The sequence below is a fragment of the Mustelus asterias genome, chromosome 7, assembly GCF_964213995.1.
Source record: "Mustelus asterias chromosome 7, sMusAst1.hap1.1, whole genome shotgun sequence".
Taxonomy (NCBI): domain Eukaryota; kingdom Metazoa; phylum Chordata; class Chondrichthyes; order Carcharhiniformes; family Triakidae; genus Mustelus; species Mustelus asterias.
The window spans coordinates 43,899,413-43,918,739 of record NC_135807.1 but is presented as its reverse complement, the minus strand read 5'-3'; positions in this window follow the sequence as shown (position 1 = coordinate 43,918,739).

Genomic DNA, 19,327 nt, shown 5'->3' with positions numbered 1-19,327 from the left:
TCTCGATTGTGCAGCTTTTTGCTGACCCACCCCCCCCCCCCCCCCCCTCGCCACGGAGCGCCCCGATGTACAGCTCACCCCCCCAGCAGACCGATCCTGTCTGCAGAGTGGCAGCTGAATTCCCCACCCCCACTGATCACCCCTAAGCCCCACCCACGATAGGCCCCATCCCCTTGGCACTGCCCGATGCCTGGTGGGCAGTGTGAAGGTACCCGCTGTGTATAGGCATTTTACCCCTTGGGCAGTGCCAGGGGGTGCAGGCTGGCACTGCCAGGGTGCCTATGCCCAGAAGCCACTACCCCCCCTCCCCCCCCCCCCCAGCGCCCAACTCCCTGGGGGGCCTCAAGTGTCCTCCCCTTCAGTCTGGTGGGGTCTCCTGCTAGTCCTCCAAAAGTGGGGAGCTAGTCTGAACCCCGCCGGAATGAAGTACTCCTGGCAGGGTGGGAGATTCAATTGGGACCTGAAAGGTCCTGATAATAATAAACATATTTCAAATACATGCAAAAAAGATTGAAATTACTTACCTGCCTTCCCGTCGGTTTCCAGCGTGGTATGACCGGTGACTGTCTGCCGGCTCTGGGAGATGTGCATGTGCAAATCTCTGTTCAAGGCTGGAGACGCACGTCTCCCACCGCGACCTACCAGAAAAGTTGCAGGTCGCAATGGGAGAGCCGCAGCCGTTGTGTGCTTTTCTGCTTGCAGCTCTGGCTAAAAACAAATTCTCCTATGCTGCCTCACAGTGCCAGGGTTCGAATCCGGCCTTGGGTGACTGTGTGGAGTTTGCACATTCTTTCCATGTCTGTGTGATTTTCTTCTGGGTGCTCCAGTTTTCGCCCACAGTCCAAAAGTGTGTAGGTTAGGTGGTTTAGCCATGGTAAATGTGTGAGGTTAGAGGAGATAGGGCAGAGAGGGGTGGGCCTGGGGAAGATGTTCTTTCAGAGATTTGGTACAGACTTGATGGGCTGAATAGTCTCCATCTGCACCATAGGAATCATAGAACCATAGAAACCCTACAGTACAGAAAAAGGCCATTCGGCCCATCGAGTCTGCACCGGCCACAATCCCACCCAGCCCCTACCCCCATATCCCTACATATTTACCCACTAATCCCTCTAACCTACGCAGCTCAGGACACTAAGGGCAATTTTTAGCATAGCCAATCAACCTAACCCACACATCTTTGGACTGTGGGAGGAAACCGGAGCACCCGGAGGAAACCCACGCAGACACGAGGAGAATGTGCAAACTCCACACAGACAGTGACCCAAGCCTGGAATCGAACACAGGTCCTGGAGCTGTGAAGCAGCAGTGCTAACCACTGTGCTACCGTGCCGCCCATAGAGTGGAACTCTATGGTCCAACTGTCTCTCTCCCAGACTCCTGCCATTGGTTGCCCAATATGTGCCTCATCTCAGCCCCACCTTCCCAATCCTTGACAATGGGCGGAATTTTCTCATCCTGCCCACCACGGGAATCATGGCAGCTGGGACAGGACCATGCAATGGTCCTTTGACCTCAGGTGGAATTTTCCAGTCTTGGGGTGAGCGTGACTGGAAAATCCTGCCCAATGTGTCTCAGTTTGCCTTTTGAAAATCTGGTCATGCTATACAGGGGCAGGTTGCAAATACATCCTCCTGAGCTGTTAATAGAAAGGAGTGCTCATTTTTAAATTTTGGGATGAAAATAATCAAGACAGGTGGGTGAGAGATGAATTGGGAGTAAAGAAGAAATATCTGAGGGGATGTACTTTCTGATTTAGTGTGAAAGAAACAACGTTAGTAATCATGGAGCTTCTGCAATGCTGCTCACCATCAGATATTTGATCAATGGAAGACTGACATAGAGTCATCTGGTGGCAGCAGCTGGAACTGCAGCCAGACTCAAACCAAACACTTCAGTGGTGAATTGCCTAAAATCAAGTTTGTTTTGGACTTTCAGGCAACTGATCTGTTGTGGAGTTCATACTTTTCCAAGGACAAGGGCCACAGATGGTAGGCGGCTTCAAAGACAGTTTACTAAGAACCAAAGAAAAAGCACACACAACCAGCTCCTTCAGTCACACACATTGGAACCACAACCCCTCGGAGAGAAAGAACAACGAACACTGGCTCTACTACACATATTAACTACTAACTACACATACAACAATTCTTCCCAACCAAATCTAAAGCTAGCTTCATAACAAATCTTGGTGAATACTGCATCATTTCTACTCCACTATTAAAACATAAAACTTTACAAAAGGCAAGACAGGAAGAATCCTACCATAAGACATAGGAACAGAAGTAGGCCGTTTGGCCCATCAAGTCTGCTGTGTCATTCAATGAGATCATTACTTATCTGATATGATGATCCTCAACTCCACCTTATTCCCATAACCCTTTTAACAATGTCTATCTCAGCCTTGAACATACTTAACGACAGTCTTCTGCAGTAAAGAATTCCACAGATTCTCTAACTTCTGAGAGAAAAAAATTCTTATCATTTGTCTTATAGAACATAGAAAGCCACAGCACAAACAGGCCCTTCGGCCCACAAGTTGCGCTGATAATATCCCTACCTCTAGGCCTATCAATAGCCCTCAATCCCATTAAATCCCATGTACTCATCCAGAAGTCTCTTAAAAGACCCCAACGAGTTTGCCTCCACCACCACCGACGTCAGCCGATTCCACTCACCCACCACCCTCTGAGTGAAAAACTTACCCCTGACATCTCCTCTGTACCTACCCCCCAGCACCTTAAACCTGTGTCCTCTCGTAGCAACCATTTCAGCCCTTGGAAATAGCCTCTGAGAGTCTACCCTATCCAGACCTCTCAACATCTTGTAAACCTCTATCAGGTCACCTCTCATCCTTCGTCTCTCCAGGGAGAAGAGACCAAGCTCCCTCAACCTATCCTCATAAGGCATGCCCCCCAATCCAGGCAACATCCTTGTAAATCTCCTCTGCACCCTTTCAATGGCTTCAACATCTTTCCTGTAATGAGGTGACCAGAACTGCGCGCAGTACTCCAAGTGGGGTCTAACCAGGGTCCTATAAAGCTGCAGCATTATCTCCCGACTCCTAAACTCAATCCCTCGATTAATGAAGGCCGTACGCCTTCTTGACCGCATCCTCCACCTGCGAGGCCGATTTAAGAGTCCTATGGACCCGGACCCCAAGGTCCTTCTGATCCTCTACACTGCTAAGAATGGTACCCTTCATATTATACTGCTGCTTCATCCCATTGGATCTGCCAAAATGGATCACTACACACTTATCCGGGTTGAAGTCCATCTGCCACTTCTCCGCCCAGTCTTGCATTCTATCTATGTCTCGCTGCAACTTCTGACATCCCTCCAAACTATCCACAACACCACCTACCTTGGTGTCGTCAGCAAACTTACCAACCCATCCCTCCACTTCCTCATCCAGGTCATTTATGAAAATGACAAACAGCAAGGGTCCCAGAACAGATCCCTGGGGCACTCCACTGGTCACTGACCTCCATGCAGAGAAAGACCCCTCCACAGCCACTCTCTGCCTTCTGCAGGCAAGCCAGTTCTGGATCCACAAGGCAACAGCCCCTTGGATCCCATGCCCTCTCACTTTCTTTTGGGTCACTGTCTTAAATGGGTGACCCCTTACTCTGCAATCGTGAGTGATTTAGTACTTTATCATTATAACAATATGACATATGATCAAGAATTCAAACAAGTTCCAATACAACAATGAAAGCCTCTATATAGCATCTATACTGTAATCAAATGTCCAAAAATGCTTCACAGCGGCATTTTAAAACTAAATATGACACTGAACCAAATAGGAAATATTAGGTCAGATGAGTAAATTTTTTTTAGATTTTAATGGCATCAAGGGTTGTGGGGTGAAAGCGGGAATATGGCATTGAGATCAAGGATCAGCCGTGATCATATTGAATGGTGGAGCAGGGGTGAAGGGCTGAATGGCCTACTCCTGTTCCTGGTTTCTATGTCAGAGAGGTAGTTTTTAAGGAGTTTAAGGAATTTCTTAACGGAAAAAAAAAGAAAGAGAAAAGTGAAGAAGTGTAGGAGAGGGAATACCAGAGTTTGGGATCCAGGCAGCTGAAGGCATGGCTAAACATAATAGTGGAATGAATAAAACAGAATCTCGAGGCCAGAATAAGCTAAACGCAGATATTTCAGAGGGTTGTGAGCTGGAGGAGATTACAGAGAAAGGAACAAGTGAGGCCAATGTAATATTGTAAGACTTCTTTCCTCTTTTACTCTAATGTTTTGTAACCAAAGCTAACATACCATTTGCTTACCTAATGCTCTACTGTGTTTGAATGTTCACCTTGTCAATCATGTACAAGTTCACCCAGTACATCTGAGTGCAAACTTTTCCCAGTCTCTTACCATTCACTTTTTAAACTATTGTATTCCATCTGCCATGTTCCTGCAATTTCTTTGTGCCATATTCACCACTTACTTTCCCACCTAACTTTTTATTGGCTGTGTTACACTCAGACTCTACCAAGTACCTAGTATTCTAGTATTTTGTCTGTGTAGTAATTACAAGGATTATCGACCATCAGTTAGTATAATGAACTATAACGGTTTATTTAGAAGCAGATAAATATCAAGTACTTTCACAATGTTAACACTTCCAGCTCTAGAATCCACTGTGGCTGCAAAAGCCCGCACTCAGCACCAAGATCCCCATGCTAAAGTTATTATTTATTAGTCATACATATGCTTACATTAACACTGCAGTGAAGTTACTGTGAAAATCCCCTAGTTGCCACACTCTGACACCTGATCAGGTACACTGAGGGAGAATTTAGCATGACCAGTGCACCTAACCTGCACATCTTTGGACTGTGGGAGGAAACCGGAGTACCTGGAGGAAACCCACACAGATACGGGGAGAACATGCAGACTCCACACAGACAGTGACCCAAGCCGGGAATCGAACCCGGGTCCCTGGCGCTATGAGTCAGCAGTGCTAACCACTGTGCCACCGTGCTGTCCCATTTTTATTCCACATTGGTGACTGGGTTATATGACCATCAGGATTTACATCCCTTAAAAGGGCCAGTTACTACAGTCTGCTTCTGATATCAGGCCCATTGGCCTAATATCCCCATTTTCTCTCTTCCTCATTTTTTAAACAATTGGTTTATGTTTGCTATCTTCCTATCCCAGGGAACTGTTCTAGAATCTGAGAAATTCTGAAAAATTAAAACCAATGCATTTACTTCTCTGTAGCTACCTCTTTGAAAACCAGAGGCACAGGTCACCAGGTTCGGGGGGTTGTGGTCACTTGGTCCTTATATTTGATTTGATCTAAAACAGCCTGTTCTCATCTTTGTTCCACACCATATCGATCTAAACTATCTTGTATACATGAACTCTTCCCCCTAACTATTACAGCAAATTTGGTTTACTCAGTCTATCTGAAGGTGAAAGGTCCCCATGATTATTTGTTACCCTGTTACATTGACCTATAACTTCCAGATTATTGCTCTGTCTAATACTATCACTATTGGGGGCTCATAAACAACTCCCACCATCATTTCTGCCCTCGGCAGTTTCTTTGCTCCACCCAGAATGATGCTAATTCTGGATTTCACAAGATAGATCCTTTCTTTGCTGTAACCATTCTTTATGTTCAGGGCAACCCTCTTCCCTTTTGCTAATCATTTCTAATAGTTAGGTATTCTGCAATATTTAGTGCTAGGGCCAGCCTTGGCCACTTTGCAACCCCATAACCGGTGGAATTTTCCATTTATGAGACTAAGTGCAGTGATGAGTGGTTTCAGCGCTGCCCACACCCGCTGCTGAGAATGACGGGAACTCGCATCCGATTGCACACTTGGCAGCTTATTAATTATGCACAGGTGAATAACAAACTAAATCACCCAGTGGCTCAGGTGCTGATTCGTCAGCTGGCAGGGTCAAAGATCTGGGTAGCATATTTAAATACCAGTCGAACACATATATCTCATCTCTCCAGCCTACCTGAGACAGTTACAGATGTCCTCCATTCGGAATAAGAAGGCTTCAAGCCTCAAGAACAAAGCAACCTCCCGCTTCAGTTAGCAGGCCTTGCAGATGAGTGTGGGCACATAGGGTCCTGTATCCCATGGATAACCGGGAAATACACCAACCTCACCCCTCCAGCCTGGGAGGCCATCGCAGAGCAGCTTAGAGCAGCTGGCAACCATGGCCCATCCAGTGTGGGAAGAGATAACTGATCTCCTCCGCTCTGCCGGGACAAGTCATCTCTCAACAGGCAGTGTGGTGGCGCAGTGGTTAGCACTGCTGCCTCACACCGCCAGGGACCCAGGTTCAATTCCGGCCTCGGATGACTGTAGAATTTGCACATTTTCCCTGTGTCTGCGTGGGATTCCTCCGGGTGCTCCAGTTTCCTCCCATGGTCTAAATATATGCAGATTATGTGGATTGGCCACGCTAAAATTGCCCTATGGTGTCCCAAGATGTGTAAGTTAGGGGTATTAGTGGGGTAAATGGGTGAGGTTACTTCGGGCGGGGGCTAGGCCTAGGTATGATGCTCCGGCAGAGAGTCAGTGCAGACTTGGCCTCCTTCTGCACTATAGGAATTCTATGAACTCCTTTCAATATCAAACTCTCATCATGGCATCATGTACTCAAATAGTACTCTCTTTAGGGATCTCCAACAACTGTTAGCGGGGGACACATATCAACACTCATTCCCTCACGGAGACATCCACATCACCACCACCCCATCTATCATATTGCTCACACTCCATCCTCCGACCTTTCTAGGGAAGATTCATCACACAGAGGGTATGCACCTTACCCAATCTCTGTGCTACATCGTTTCAGCCGTCATGCCTTTCTTTCGGTTTCACACAGGCCAAGCTGGCACACAACAGATGCCAAAAGATCACAGACTGAACTCCAGAAGTTGTTTATTCCTGTTTGGCACAAGAGTGATAAGGGAATTGTGGCCAGACCATGCCTTACAAGGGATATTAGAGATAGCATCAGATTCAAGGAAGAAACATACCAAATGGCAAGAAAAAGCAATAGGCCTGAGGCCTATAGTTTATTTTACTATCTATTAGTGTCACAAGTAGGTTTACATTAATACTGCAATAAAGTTTCTGTTAAAATCCCTAGTCGCCACACTCCAGCGCCTGTTCCGGTACACTGAGAGAGAATTTTGCATGGTAGATCCACCTAACCAACACGTCCTTTGGACTGTGGGAGGAAACTGGAGCACCTGGAGGAAACCCATGCAGAAACAGGGAGAACGTGCAGACTCCACACAGACAGTGACCCAAGCCGGGAATCGAACACAGGCCTCTGATGCTGTGAGGCAACATTGCTAACCACTGTGCCACCATGCCGGAGGAATGTAAAGAGATAAAGATTGACAAAAATGAACGTAGGCCTCTTACAGTCAGGAACAGGAGAATTCATAACGGGGAAAAAAGAAATGGCCGAGGAATTAAATTCGTACTTTGCTTCAGTCTTCACAAGGGAAGACATAAATAATGTACCAGAAGTTCTGAGAGAAGCAAGTTTTAGTGAGGAGCTGAAAGAAATAAGCATTCGTAGAGAAATGGTTTTAGTGAAATTGATGGGATTAAAGGTGGATAAGTCTCCAGGTCTTGATAGTCTTCATCCCAGAGTACTTAAGGAAGTGGCCCTGGAAATAGTAGATCCATTGGTGGATATTTTCCAAATTCTTTGGACTCTGGAATAGTTCCTACAGATTGGAGATTAGCTAATGTAAGCCCGCTATTCAAAAAGGGAGGTAGAGAGAAAACAGGGAACTATAGACCAGTGAGCCCAATGTCGGTACTGGGGAAGTTGCGAGAGTCCATTATCAAGGATTTCATAACTTAGCATTTGGAAGGCAGTGGTATAATCAGACAAAGTCAGCATGGATTTACAAATTCATTGAGAGAGGTGGATACTCAGCAAGGAAATCATGCTTGTCGAATCTAAATGAATTATTTGAGGGTGTAACTAGTAGAGTTGACTGAGGAGAACCAGTGGGTGTGGTTTCTTTAGACTTTCAGAAGGCTTTTGACAAGGTCTCACATAACAGACTACTATGTAAAGCTAAAGCACATGGGATTGCAGGCAATGACTTAAGATGGATAGAAAGCTGGTTAGCAGATAGAAAGCAAAGAGTTGGCGTAAATGGGTCTTTTTCTGATTGGCAGTCAGTGACTAGTGGGGTTCCACAGGGATCTGTGCGCAGACCCCAATTGTTCACATTATATATTAATGATTTGGAAGAGGGAACTGAATGTAATATTTTCAGATGATATAAAGTTGGGTAGGAGGGTGAGCTGTGAGGAGGATGCAGAGATGGTTCATTGTAATTTGGACAGGCTGAGTGTGTAGACAAATGCATGGCAGATGCAGTATAATGTGGATAAATGTGAGGTTATCCACTTTGGTAGCAATAATAGGAAGACAGTTTATTACTTGAATGGGTGTAAATTGAGAAAGATGGATACTCAGCAAGACCTTGGTGTCCTCTTGCATCAGTCGCTGAAAGCACGTAGGCACAGCAGGCAGTAAAGAAGGCAAATGGTATGTTGGCCTTCATAGCGACAGGATTTGAGTATAGGAATAGGGATGTTTTGCTACAATTGAATAGGGCATTGGTGAGGCCACACCTGGAGTATTGTGTGCAGTTTTGGTGTCCTTATCTGAGGAAGGATGTCCTTGCTATAGAGGGAGTACAGCGAAGGTTTTACCAGGCTGATTTCTGGGATGGCAGGTTTGTTATATGAGGAGAGAATAAGTCGGTTAGGATTATAGTCACTGGAGTTTAGAAGAGTGAGAGAGATTTCATAGAAACTTATAAAATTCTAACAGGATTAGACAGGGTAGATACAGAAAGGATATTCCCAATGGTGGGGGAGTCCAGAAATAGCAGCCATAGTTTGAAGATAAGGGGTAAACCTTTTAGAACTGCGGTGAGGAGAAATTTTTTCACCCAGAGAATGGTGAATCTGTAGAATTCACAACCACAGAAAGTAGTTGAGGCCAGAACGTTGTCTGATTTCAAGAAGAAATTAGATATAGCTCTTGGGGCTAAAGGGATCAAGGGATATGGGGGGAAAGGGGGATCAGGATATTGAACTCGATGATCAGCCATGATCAAATTAAATGGTGGAGCAGGCTCGAAGGGCCGAATGGCTTACTCCTGCTTCTAGTTTCTATGTTTCTATGACTGGAAGGGACGGCTTGCCCTCACTAAGTTAAAGGTACCTTTAAGACTTGATTAGCTGTAAAGACTCACATTCCAATCATTATTCATGTAAATTGAGTTTGTGTCTTTGTGCCCTGTTTGTGATCAGAACTCCCACCCACCTGATGAAGGAAGAGCCTGTTCCGAAAGCTAGTGGCGTATGCTACCAAATAAACCTGTTGGACTTTAACCTGGTGTTGTTAAACTTCTTACTGTGTTTACCCCAGTCCAATGCCGGCATCTCCACATCATAAACAAGGCATACAGAGACACAAACTCAAGTTACAGAATACTGATTAGAATGCGAATCTTTACAGCTAATCAAGTCTTAAAGATACAGACAATGTGAGTGGAGAGAGCATTAGGCACAGGTTAAAGAAGTGTGTATTGTCTCCAGATAGGACAGCCAGTGAGATTCTGCAGGTCCAGGCAAGCTGTGAGGTTACCAATAGTGTGCCATGAACCCAAGATCCCGGTTCATGTGTGCGGAACTTGGCTATCAGTTTCTGCTCAGCGACTCTGCGCTGTCGTGTGTCGTAAAGGCCGCCTTGGAGAATGCGTACCCGAAGATCAGAGGCCGAATGCCCGTGACCGCTGAAATGCTCCCCCACAAGAAAAGAACAGTCTTGCCTGGTGATTGTCGAGCGGTGTTCATTCATCCGTTGTCGTAGCGTCTACATGGTTTCCCCAATGTACCATGCCTCGGGACATCCTTTCCTGCAGCGTATCAGGTAGACAACGTTGGCCGAGTTGCAAGAGTAGGTACCGTGTACCTGGTAGATGGTGTTCTCACGTGGGATGATGGCATCCGTGTCGATGATCCGGCACGTCTTGCAGAGGTTGCTGTGGCAGGGTTGTGTGGTGTCGTGGGCACTGTTCTCCTGAAGGCTGGGTAGTTTGCTGCGGACAATGGTCTGTTTGAGGTTGTGTGGTTGTTTGAAGGCACGACGTGGCGGTGTGGGGATGGCCTTGGCGAGATATTCGTCTTCATCAATGACATGTTGAAGGCTCCGGAGGAGATGCCATAGCTTCTCTGCTCCGGGGAAGTACTGGATGATAAAGGGTACTCTGTCCACCGTGTCCCATGTTTGTCTTCTGAGGAGGTCGGTGTGGTTTTTAGCTGTGGCGCGTCAGAACTGTCAATCGATGAGTCGAGCGCCATATCCTGTTCTTATGAGGGCATCTTTCAGCGTCTGGAGGTGTCTGTTGCGATCCTCCTCATCCGAGCAGATCCTGTGTATATGGAGGGCCTGTCCGTAGGGGATGGCTTCTTTAACGTGTTTAGGGTAGAAGCTGGAGAAGTGGAGCATCGTGAGGTTATTCGTGAGCTTGCGGTACAGTGACGCGCCACAGCGAAAATCCGCATCAACCTCCTCAGAAGACAAACACAGGACACGTTGGACAGAGTACCCTTCGTCGTCCAGTACTTCCCCAGAGCAGAGAAGCTATGGCATCTCCTCCGGAGCCTTCAACATGTCATTGATGAAGATGAACATCTCGCCAAGGCCATCCCCACACAGGGCGGCACGGTAGCACAGTGGTTAGCACTGCTGCTTCACAGCTCCAAGGTCCCGGGTTTGATTCCCGGCTTGGGTCACTGTCTGTGTGGAGTTTGCACATTCTCCTCGTGTCTGCGTGGGTTTCCTCCGGGTGCTCCGGTTTCCTCCCACAGTCCAAAGATGTGCGGGTTAGGTTGATTGGCCAGGTTAAAAATTGTCCCTTAGAGTCCTGAGATGTGTAGGTTAGAGGGATTAGCGGGTAAATATGTGGGGGTAGGGCCTGGGTGGGATTGTGGTCGGTGCAGACTCGATGGGCCGAATGGCCTCCTTCTGCACTGTAGGGTTTCTATGATTCTATGACCCCCACTTCTTGCTTTCAAACAACCGCACAACCTCAAACAGACCATTGTCCGCAGCAAACTACCCAGCCTTCAGGAGAACAGTGCCCACGACACCACACAACCCTGCCACAGCAACCTCTGCAAGACGTGCCGGATCATCGACACGGATGCCATCATCCCACGTGAGAACACCATCTACCAGGTACACGGTACCTACTCTTGCAACTCGGCCAACGTTGTCTACCTGATACGCTGCAGGAAAGGATGTCCCGAGGCATGGTACATTGGGGAAACCATGTAGACGCTACGACAACGGATGAATGAACACCGCTCGACAATCACCAGGCAAGACTGTTCTTTTCTTGTGGGGGAGCATTTCAGCGGTCACGGGCATTCGGCCTCTGATCTTCGGGTACGCATTCTCCAAGGCGGCCTTTACGACACACGACAGCGCAGAGTCGCTGAGCAGAAACTGATAGCCAAGTTCCACACAGACGAGGACAGCCTCAACCGGGCTCTTGGGTTTATGTCACACTATCAGTAACCCTCACAGCTTGCCTGGACCCGCAGAATCTCACTGGCTGTCCTGTCTGGAGACAATACACATCTCTTTAACCTGTGCCTAATGCTCTCTCCACTCACATTGTCTGCATCTTTAAGACTTGATTAGCTGTAAAGATTCGCATTCTAATCAGTATTCTGTAACTTGAGTTTATGAGCAGATATCCACTCCATCTGACGAAGGAGCAGCGCTCCGAAAGCTAATGGCATTTGCTACCAAGTAACTCTGTTGGACTTTAACCTGGTGTTGTTAAAACTCTTACAATCTTACTTATGCAGTCGGCTTCCAAAGAGCTTCTGCAAATACATAAAGGACAGAAGACTAACTAGGGAGAGAGTAGGGCCTCTTAAGGATCAACAAAATCATCTATGTGCAGATCCACAAGAGATGGGTGAGATCCTAAATGAATATTTCTCATCGGTATTTACTGTTGAGGAAGGATGGATGTTAGGGAACTTGGGGAAATAAATAGTGATGTCTTGAGGAATGTACATATTACAGAGAAGGAGGTGCCGAAGTCTCAAAGCGCATCAAGGTAAATAAATCCCTGGGGCCTGACTAAATGTATCCCAGGGCATTGTGGGAGACTAGGGAGGAAATTGCAGGTCCTTAGCAGAGATATTTCAATCATTGACAGCCACAGGTGAGGTGCCTGAAGACTGGCGGCAAATGTTGTGCCTTTGTTTAAAAAGGGCTGCAGAGAAAAGCCTGGGAACTACAGGCCGGTGAGCCTAAAATCTGAAGTGGGAATTTGTTAGAAGGTATTCTGAGAGATGGGATCTACAGGCATTTAGAGAGGCAAGGATTCATTCGAGACAGTCAGCATGGCTTTGTGAGTGGAAAATCATGTCTCACCAAGTTGATTGAGGTTTGTGAAGGGGTAACCAAGAAGGTAGATGAGGGCAGTGCAGTTGATGTTGTCTACATGGATGTTAGCAAGGCCTTTGACAAGGTACCAACTACATGGTAGGTTGTTGCATAAGGTTAAATCTCATGGGATCCAGGGTGAGATAGCCAATTGGATACAAAATTGGTTTGATGACAGAAGACAAAGTGTGGTTGTAGAGGGTTGTTTTTCAAACTGAAGGCCTGCCTCAGGGATCGGTGCTGGGTCCACTGTTATTTGTCCTTTATATTAATGATCTGGATGAGAATTTAGGAGGCATGGTTAATAAGTTTGCAGATTACATCAAGATTGGTGGCATCGTGGACAGTGAAGAAGGTTACCTAGGATTGCAACGGGATCTTGATCAATTGGGCCAGTGGGCTGATGACTGGCAGATAGACTTTAATTCAGAAAAATGCGAGGTGATGCATTTTGATAGATCGAACCAGGGCAGGATTTATTCAGTTAATGGTAGGGTGTTGGGGAGAGTTATAGAACAAAGAGATCTAGGGGTACAGGTTCATAGCTCCTTGAAAGTGGAGTCACAGGTGGACAGAGTGGTGAAGAAGGCATTCAGCATGCTTGGTTTCATTTGTCAGAATATTGAATACAGGAGTTGGGACATCTTGTTGAAGTTGTACAAGGTATTAGTAAGGCCACACTTGGAATGCTATGTACAGTTCTGGTCATCCTATTATAGAAGGGATATTATTAAACTAGAAAGAGTGCAGAAAAGGTTTACTAGGATGCTACTGGGACTTGATGGTTTGAATTATAAGGAGAGGCTGGATAGACTGAGATTTTTTTCTCTGGAGCGTAGGAGGCTGAGGGATGATCTTATAGAGGTCTATAAAATAATGACAGGCATAGATCAGCTTGATAATCAATATCTTTTCCCAAAGGTGGGAAAGTCTAAAACTAGAGGGCTTAGGTTTGAGGTGAGAGGGGAGAGATACAAAAGTGTCCAGAGGGGCAATTTTTTCACACAGAGGGTGGTGAGCATCTGGAACAAGCTGCCAGAGGTAGTAGTAGAGGCGGGTACAATTTTGTCTTTTAAAACGCATTTGGACAGTTACATTGGTAAGGTGGGTATAGAGGGATATGGGCCAAATGTGGGCAATTGGGACTAGCTTAGTGGTTTAAAAAAAAGGGTGGCATGGACAAGTTGGATCGAAGGGCCTGTTTCTATGCTGTAAACCTCTATGATCTCTGGCTCCACCCACATATTGCCCCTTTCATCACTAATGGACCCGGCTCTTTCCCTGGTTATCCTCTTCCCATTGATATACTTATCGAATAGCTTGGGATTTTCCCTACTTTTACCAGCCAGAGCTTTCTCATATCCCCTCTTTGCATTCCTGATTGTTTTCTTAAGTATCACCCTGCACTTTCTATACCTCACTAATGCCTCCACTGATTTGCTTCCTTTGTACTTTTTAAAAGCTTTTCTTTTCCTTCTCATTGTATCCTGAATATCTCTGGTCATGATGTGGAGATGCCGGTGTTGGACTGGGGTAAACACAGTAAGAAGTTTAACAACACCAGGTTAAAGTCCAACAGGTTTATTTGGTAGCAAAAGCCACACAAGCTTTCGGAGCTCCAAGCCCCTTCTTCAGGTGAGTGGGAATTCTGTTCACAAACAGGGCATATAAAGACACAGACTCAATTTACATGAATAATGGTTGGAATGCGAATACTTACAGCTAATCAAGTCTTTAAGATACAAACAACGTTAGTGGAGAGAGCATCAAGACAGGCTAAAAAGATGTGTATTGTCTCCAGACAAGACAGCCAGTGAAACTCTGCAGGTCCAGGCAGGCTGTGGGGGTTACAAATAGTGTGACATGAACCCAATATCCCGGTATATTATTTGGTAGCTTTTGCTACCAAATAAACCTGTTGGACTTTAACCTGGTGTTGTTAAACTTCTTTCTGTATCTCTGGTCATCCATGGTTCTCTGGGCTTGTTATTCCTACCTATCACCCAAGAGGGAACATGCTGGGCTTGCACCGCACTCCCCCTGCCCCCGTTTCCTTTTTGAATTCATCAAGCTCCTTGCGGATACATAATCAATGAGTTGAATAGCAGATGACCACATGTGTTCAGCCGTTTCTTCGCCCAGAGGGAATCACTCTGACATCCCCGCCCTTTAATTCTAGATTCCCCCATGAGGGGAAACATCCTTTCAGAATCTACTATGTCAAACCCCTCAGAATTCATATGTTTCAATAGAACAAAGAACAGCACAGCACAGGAACAGGCCCTTCAGCCCACCAAGTCTGTGCCGACACAGATGCCTCTCTAATCTAATATTTTCTTGCCTCTCCATGATCCATATCCCTCTATTCCCTGCCTATTCTTGTACATAAGAAATAGAAGCAGGAGTAGGCCATCTGGCCCCTCAAGCCTGCTCCGCCATTCAATAAGATCATGGCTGATCTGATAGTGGGTTCAGTTCCACTTACCCGCCTGCTCCCCATAACCCTTAATTCCCTTATTGGCTAAAAACCTATCTATCTGCGACTTAAACACATTTAATGAGGTAGCCTCTACCGCTTCATTGGGCAGAGAATTCCAAAGATTCACTACCCTCTGGGAGAAGAAGTTCCTCCTCAACTCTGTTCTAAATTGACTCCCCCGTATTTTGAGGCTATGCCCCCTAGTTCTTGTTTCCATTGTAAGTGGAAACAATCTCGATGTTTCTACCCTGTCTAGCCCCTTCATTATCTTATATGTCTCTATAAGATCTCCCCTCAACCTTCCAAACTCCAAAGAGTACAGGCCCAGTCTGCTCAATCTCTCCTCATAAGCTAACCCCCTCATCTCCGGAATCAACCTGGTGAATCTTCTCTGCACCCCTTCTAAAGCCAATGCATCCTTTCTTAAATAAGGGGACCTAAATTGTACACAGTACTCTAGGTGCGGCCTCACCAGTACCCTGTACAGTTGCAGCATGACCTCCCTGCTTCTATACTCCATCCCTCTCGCGATAAAGGCCAACATTCCATTTGCCTTCTTGACCACCTGCTGCACCTGCAAACTGTGTTTTTGTGATTCATGCTCAAGGACCCCCAGGTCCCTCTGCACAGTAGCATGTTGTAATTTTTCACCGTTTAAATAATAGTCCCTTTTCCTATTATTCCTTCCAAAGTGGATAACCTCACACTTACCAATGTTATACTCCATCTGCCAGATCCTTGCCCACTCACTTAACCTATCCAAATCTCTCTGCAGATGATTGTACCTATCCAGATGCCTCTTGAACGTTGTTATAGAATCTGCTTCCACCACCTCCTCTGGCAGCGCGTTCCAGGCATTCATCATCCTCTGTGTGAAAAACTTGCCCCTTACATCTCTTTAAAATTTTCCCCCTCTCACTTTCAACCTATGCCCCCGAGTAATTGATCCTTCGACCCTGGGAAAAAGACTCTGACTATCCATCCTATCCAAGTCTGTCATAATCTTATAAACCTCTATCAGGTCCCACTCATCCTCCAACACTCCAGTGAAACCAGTCCAGGTTTGTTCAACCTTTCTTCATAGTCCATATCCTCCAAACCAGGCAACATCCTGGTAAATCTCTTCTGCATCCTTTCCAATGCATCAACATCCTTCCAGTGATGTGGCGACCGGAATTGTACACAATACTCCAAATGCAGCCTAACCAAGGTCTTATACAGCTGCAACATGATTTTCCAATTCCTATACTCAACGCCCTGACCAATGAAGGCCAGCATGCTATACGCCTTCTTGACCACCTAAACTTTAGTCAGCGGGATAACCAACCAGCCATTAGCCTGCCATCGAGAGAATTGCTGGGTTCTCCACTGGCCTGCGCAAAACTCGCTGTAGGCAGTGTAGGAGAATTCCCTGCATACAACCAGGTCCCTCTGCTCCTGCATTCCCATTACAATAGTACCCTTTATTTTATGTTACCTCTCCTCGTTCCTCTGACCAAAATATATAACTTCACATTTCTCTATATTAAACTTCATCTGCCATATCTGTCCATTCCACCAGCTTGTCTACATCCTCTTGATGTCTATCACTATCTTCCTGACAGTGCACAATATTTCCAAGTTTTGCATCACCTGCAAATTTTGAAATTATGCCCTGTACACCCAGATCTAGTTAATTAATATAAATCAAGAATAGCAGTGTTTCCCTTATATTAAGAAGTCTCACAACACCATGTTGAAGTCCAACAGGCTTATTTGGTATCAAGAGCTTTTGGAGCGTTGCTCCTTCTTCAGGTGAGTGAATAAGCAGTGCTCAGAAAGTTGATGAATGAGTTGATGAAGCACCTGACGAAGAGGCAGCGCTCCGAAAGCTCGTGAATCCAAATAAACCTATTGAACTTTAATCTGGTGTTGTGAGACTTCTTACTGTGCCCACCCCAGTCCAACGCCGGCATCTCCACATCATGTCATTCATTCACCCCCCCCCCCCACCCCCCCCCCCGTCCACCCCCACCCCACCACCCCCCCCACCACCCCCCCACCTCCCCCCCCGCCCACCCCCACCCCACCACCCCCCCCCACCTCCCCCCCCACCCACCCCCACCCCACCCCCACCACCCCCCCCCACCCCTGCACCCATCAGAAGCAACCTTTTCTGCAGCTTATGTTTTAGTAGATTTGAATTAAAAAGTTAAAATGTTGCATAATAAAATTCTAGCTATGCTAAAGATTATTGGTACAACATGGTTCAGAACAAAAGGTCAGCCTGCACTAACATTTTTCACTTAAAACCAATAGTTTTACTGACTTTTGGGGACTCGGATGATTAATACATAGGGAAACAACATATTTAGTAATGACATGGCCAACACCTTTTCTTAAAGCTCTGGCACCTCAATGTTTGGCACTACACCTCTGGTTGCCATCCCCATTGAGGCTAACAGCTCACCTCAAAGAATTGTCAAACCAATCAGAGGGCTGACGGCCTCAGCAGTGCCACCACAACCCACTCCAGACTATCTTGTTCCCTCACACACACACACACACCATCCCTGCTGGGTGAATGGGGTTTATAATCAACCTTTCTATGATTTCTATGATCCTTTATTCTGGTGCATCTGAGAAAAAAATTCATTGAGCCAGAAGGTGGCAGTATAGATTCATTAACTTCCTGTGGCTGGATAATTTCTTTCAAACATAATTTAGCTCTAATTTTTCCCTGAGGCACCTCATTGCTGGGACAACTAACTACTTTTGTTAAGTCTTTACACTGAAACGGGGAAGTCAACATCTTTTAGCAATTAAACACCAAATATGGTTCAGGGCAATCTGATATTCTCCTCCATGTACAAGCCTCAAACTTCGTAAAAGTTTTGGTGCTTTTAATGAAGTGAGCTTATGCAATGTTTATTCTAGGTTGACTTGCAGAACCAAATACTTGGGGCTTATTAGATAAAATTAAGTTGAGAACCATTGGCAGAGAAATATGCAGATGGCAACTGATAATTAGGAAAAGTGGGAAGAGAAATTCCATACACTTCCAACAGACAAAATGGGGCCTATATTAGCTGTGAGCAAGTTCATTTTGGACCTGCCAGAGGATCAAAGGCAACAATAACCATCCAGATTTGGTTTTTTGATCTGTCACAAATCACAAAACTCAGCTTGGGCCTAGCTCAGGCCTCAGCCCCACCTCCCCCCACCCCGCTCCGCCCCACCCTTGAAATGGTAAGATTCTAGGTAAGTGCCCGGGAGGGCATCTCTGTTGCTTTGACAGAGATGCAGTCACCTGTCCATATTATTCTGAGGATTTGGTGTGTGGAAACTCAGCCCACCTCACTTGAAGTATGCAATCAATGGCACTGCAGGATTATTTTCACATTGCTTTCTAGCAATAGATTGAATTGTTCTCTTGGTGGCTTGAAAATCTTCCTTACATTCATTATAGTACCTTATACCCCAGTCTAAAAGAAAATCTATTACTGTCCAGACAGATATTCCACGTAATATAAATTTACTTTCTAATTTTGCCTCTTTTGTTTGGGAATCTTCTGTCCCACTCAACCTGCTATCGTCTGTTACTTTAGAAACATAGAAACATAGAAAAACTACAGCACAAACAGGCCCTTCGGCCCCACAAGTTGTGCCAAACATATCCCTACCTTCTAGGCCTACCTATAACCCTCCATCCTATTAAGTCCCATGTACTCATCCAGGAGTCTCTTAAAAGTCCCTATTGAGTTTGCCTCCACCACCACTGACAGCAGCCGATTCCATTCGCCCACCACCCTCTGTGTGAAAGATTTCCCCCTAGCATTTCCCCTGTACCTACCCCCCAGCACCTTAAACCTGTGTCCTCTCGTAGCAGACATTTCCACCCTGGGAAAAAGTCTCTGAGAGTCCACCCGATCTATGCCTCTCAACATCTTATATACCTCTATTAGGTCTCCTCTCATCCTACGTCTCTCCAAGGAGAAAAGACCGAGCTCCCTCAGCCTATCCTCATAAGGCATGCCACTCAATCCAGGCAACATCCTTGTAAATCTCCTCTTCACCCTTTCAATCATTTCCACATCCTTCCTGTAATGAGGCGACCAGAACTGAGCACAGTACTCCAAGTGGGGTCTGACGAGGGTCTTATATAGCTGCATCATTATCCCCGGACTCCTAAACTCAATCCCTCGATTGATAAAGGCCAGCACGCCATACGCCTTCTTAACCACCTCCTCCAACTGCGGGGCCGATTTTAGAGTCCTATGGACCCGGACCCCAAGGTCTTTCTGATCCTCTACAGTACTAAGAGTCTTTCCCTTAATATTGTACTCCTTCATCCCATTTGACCTGCCAAAATAGACC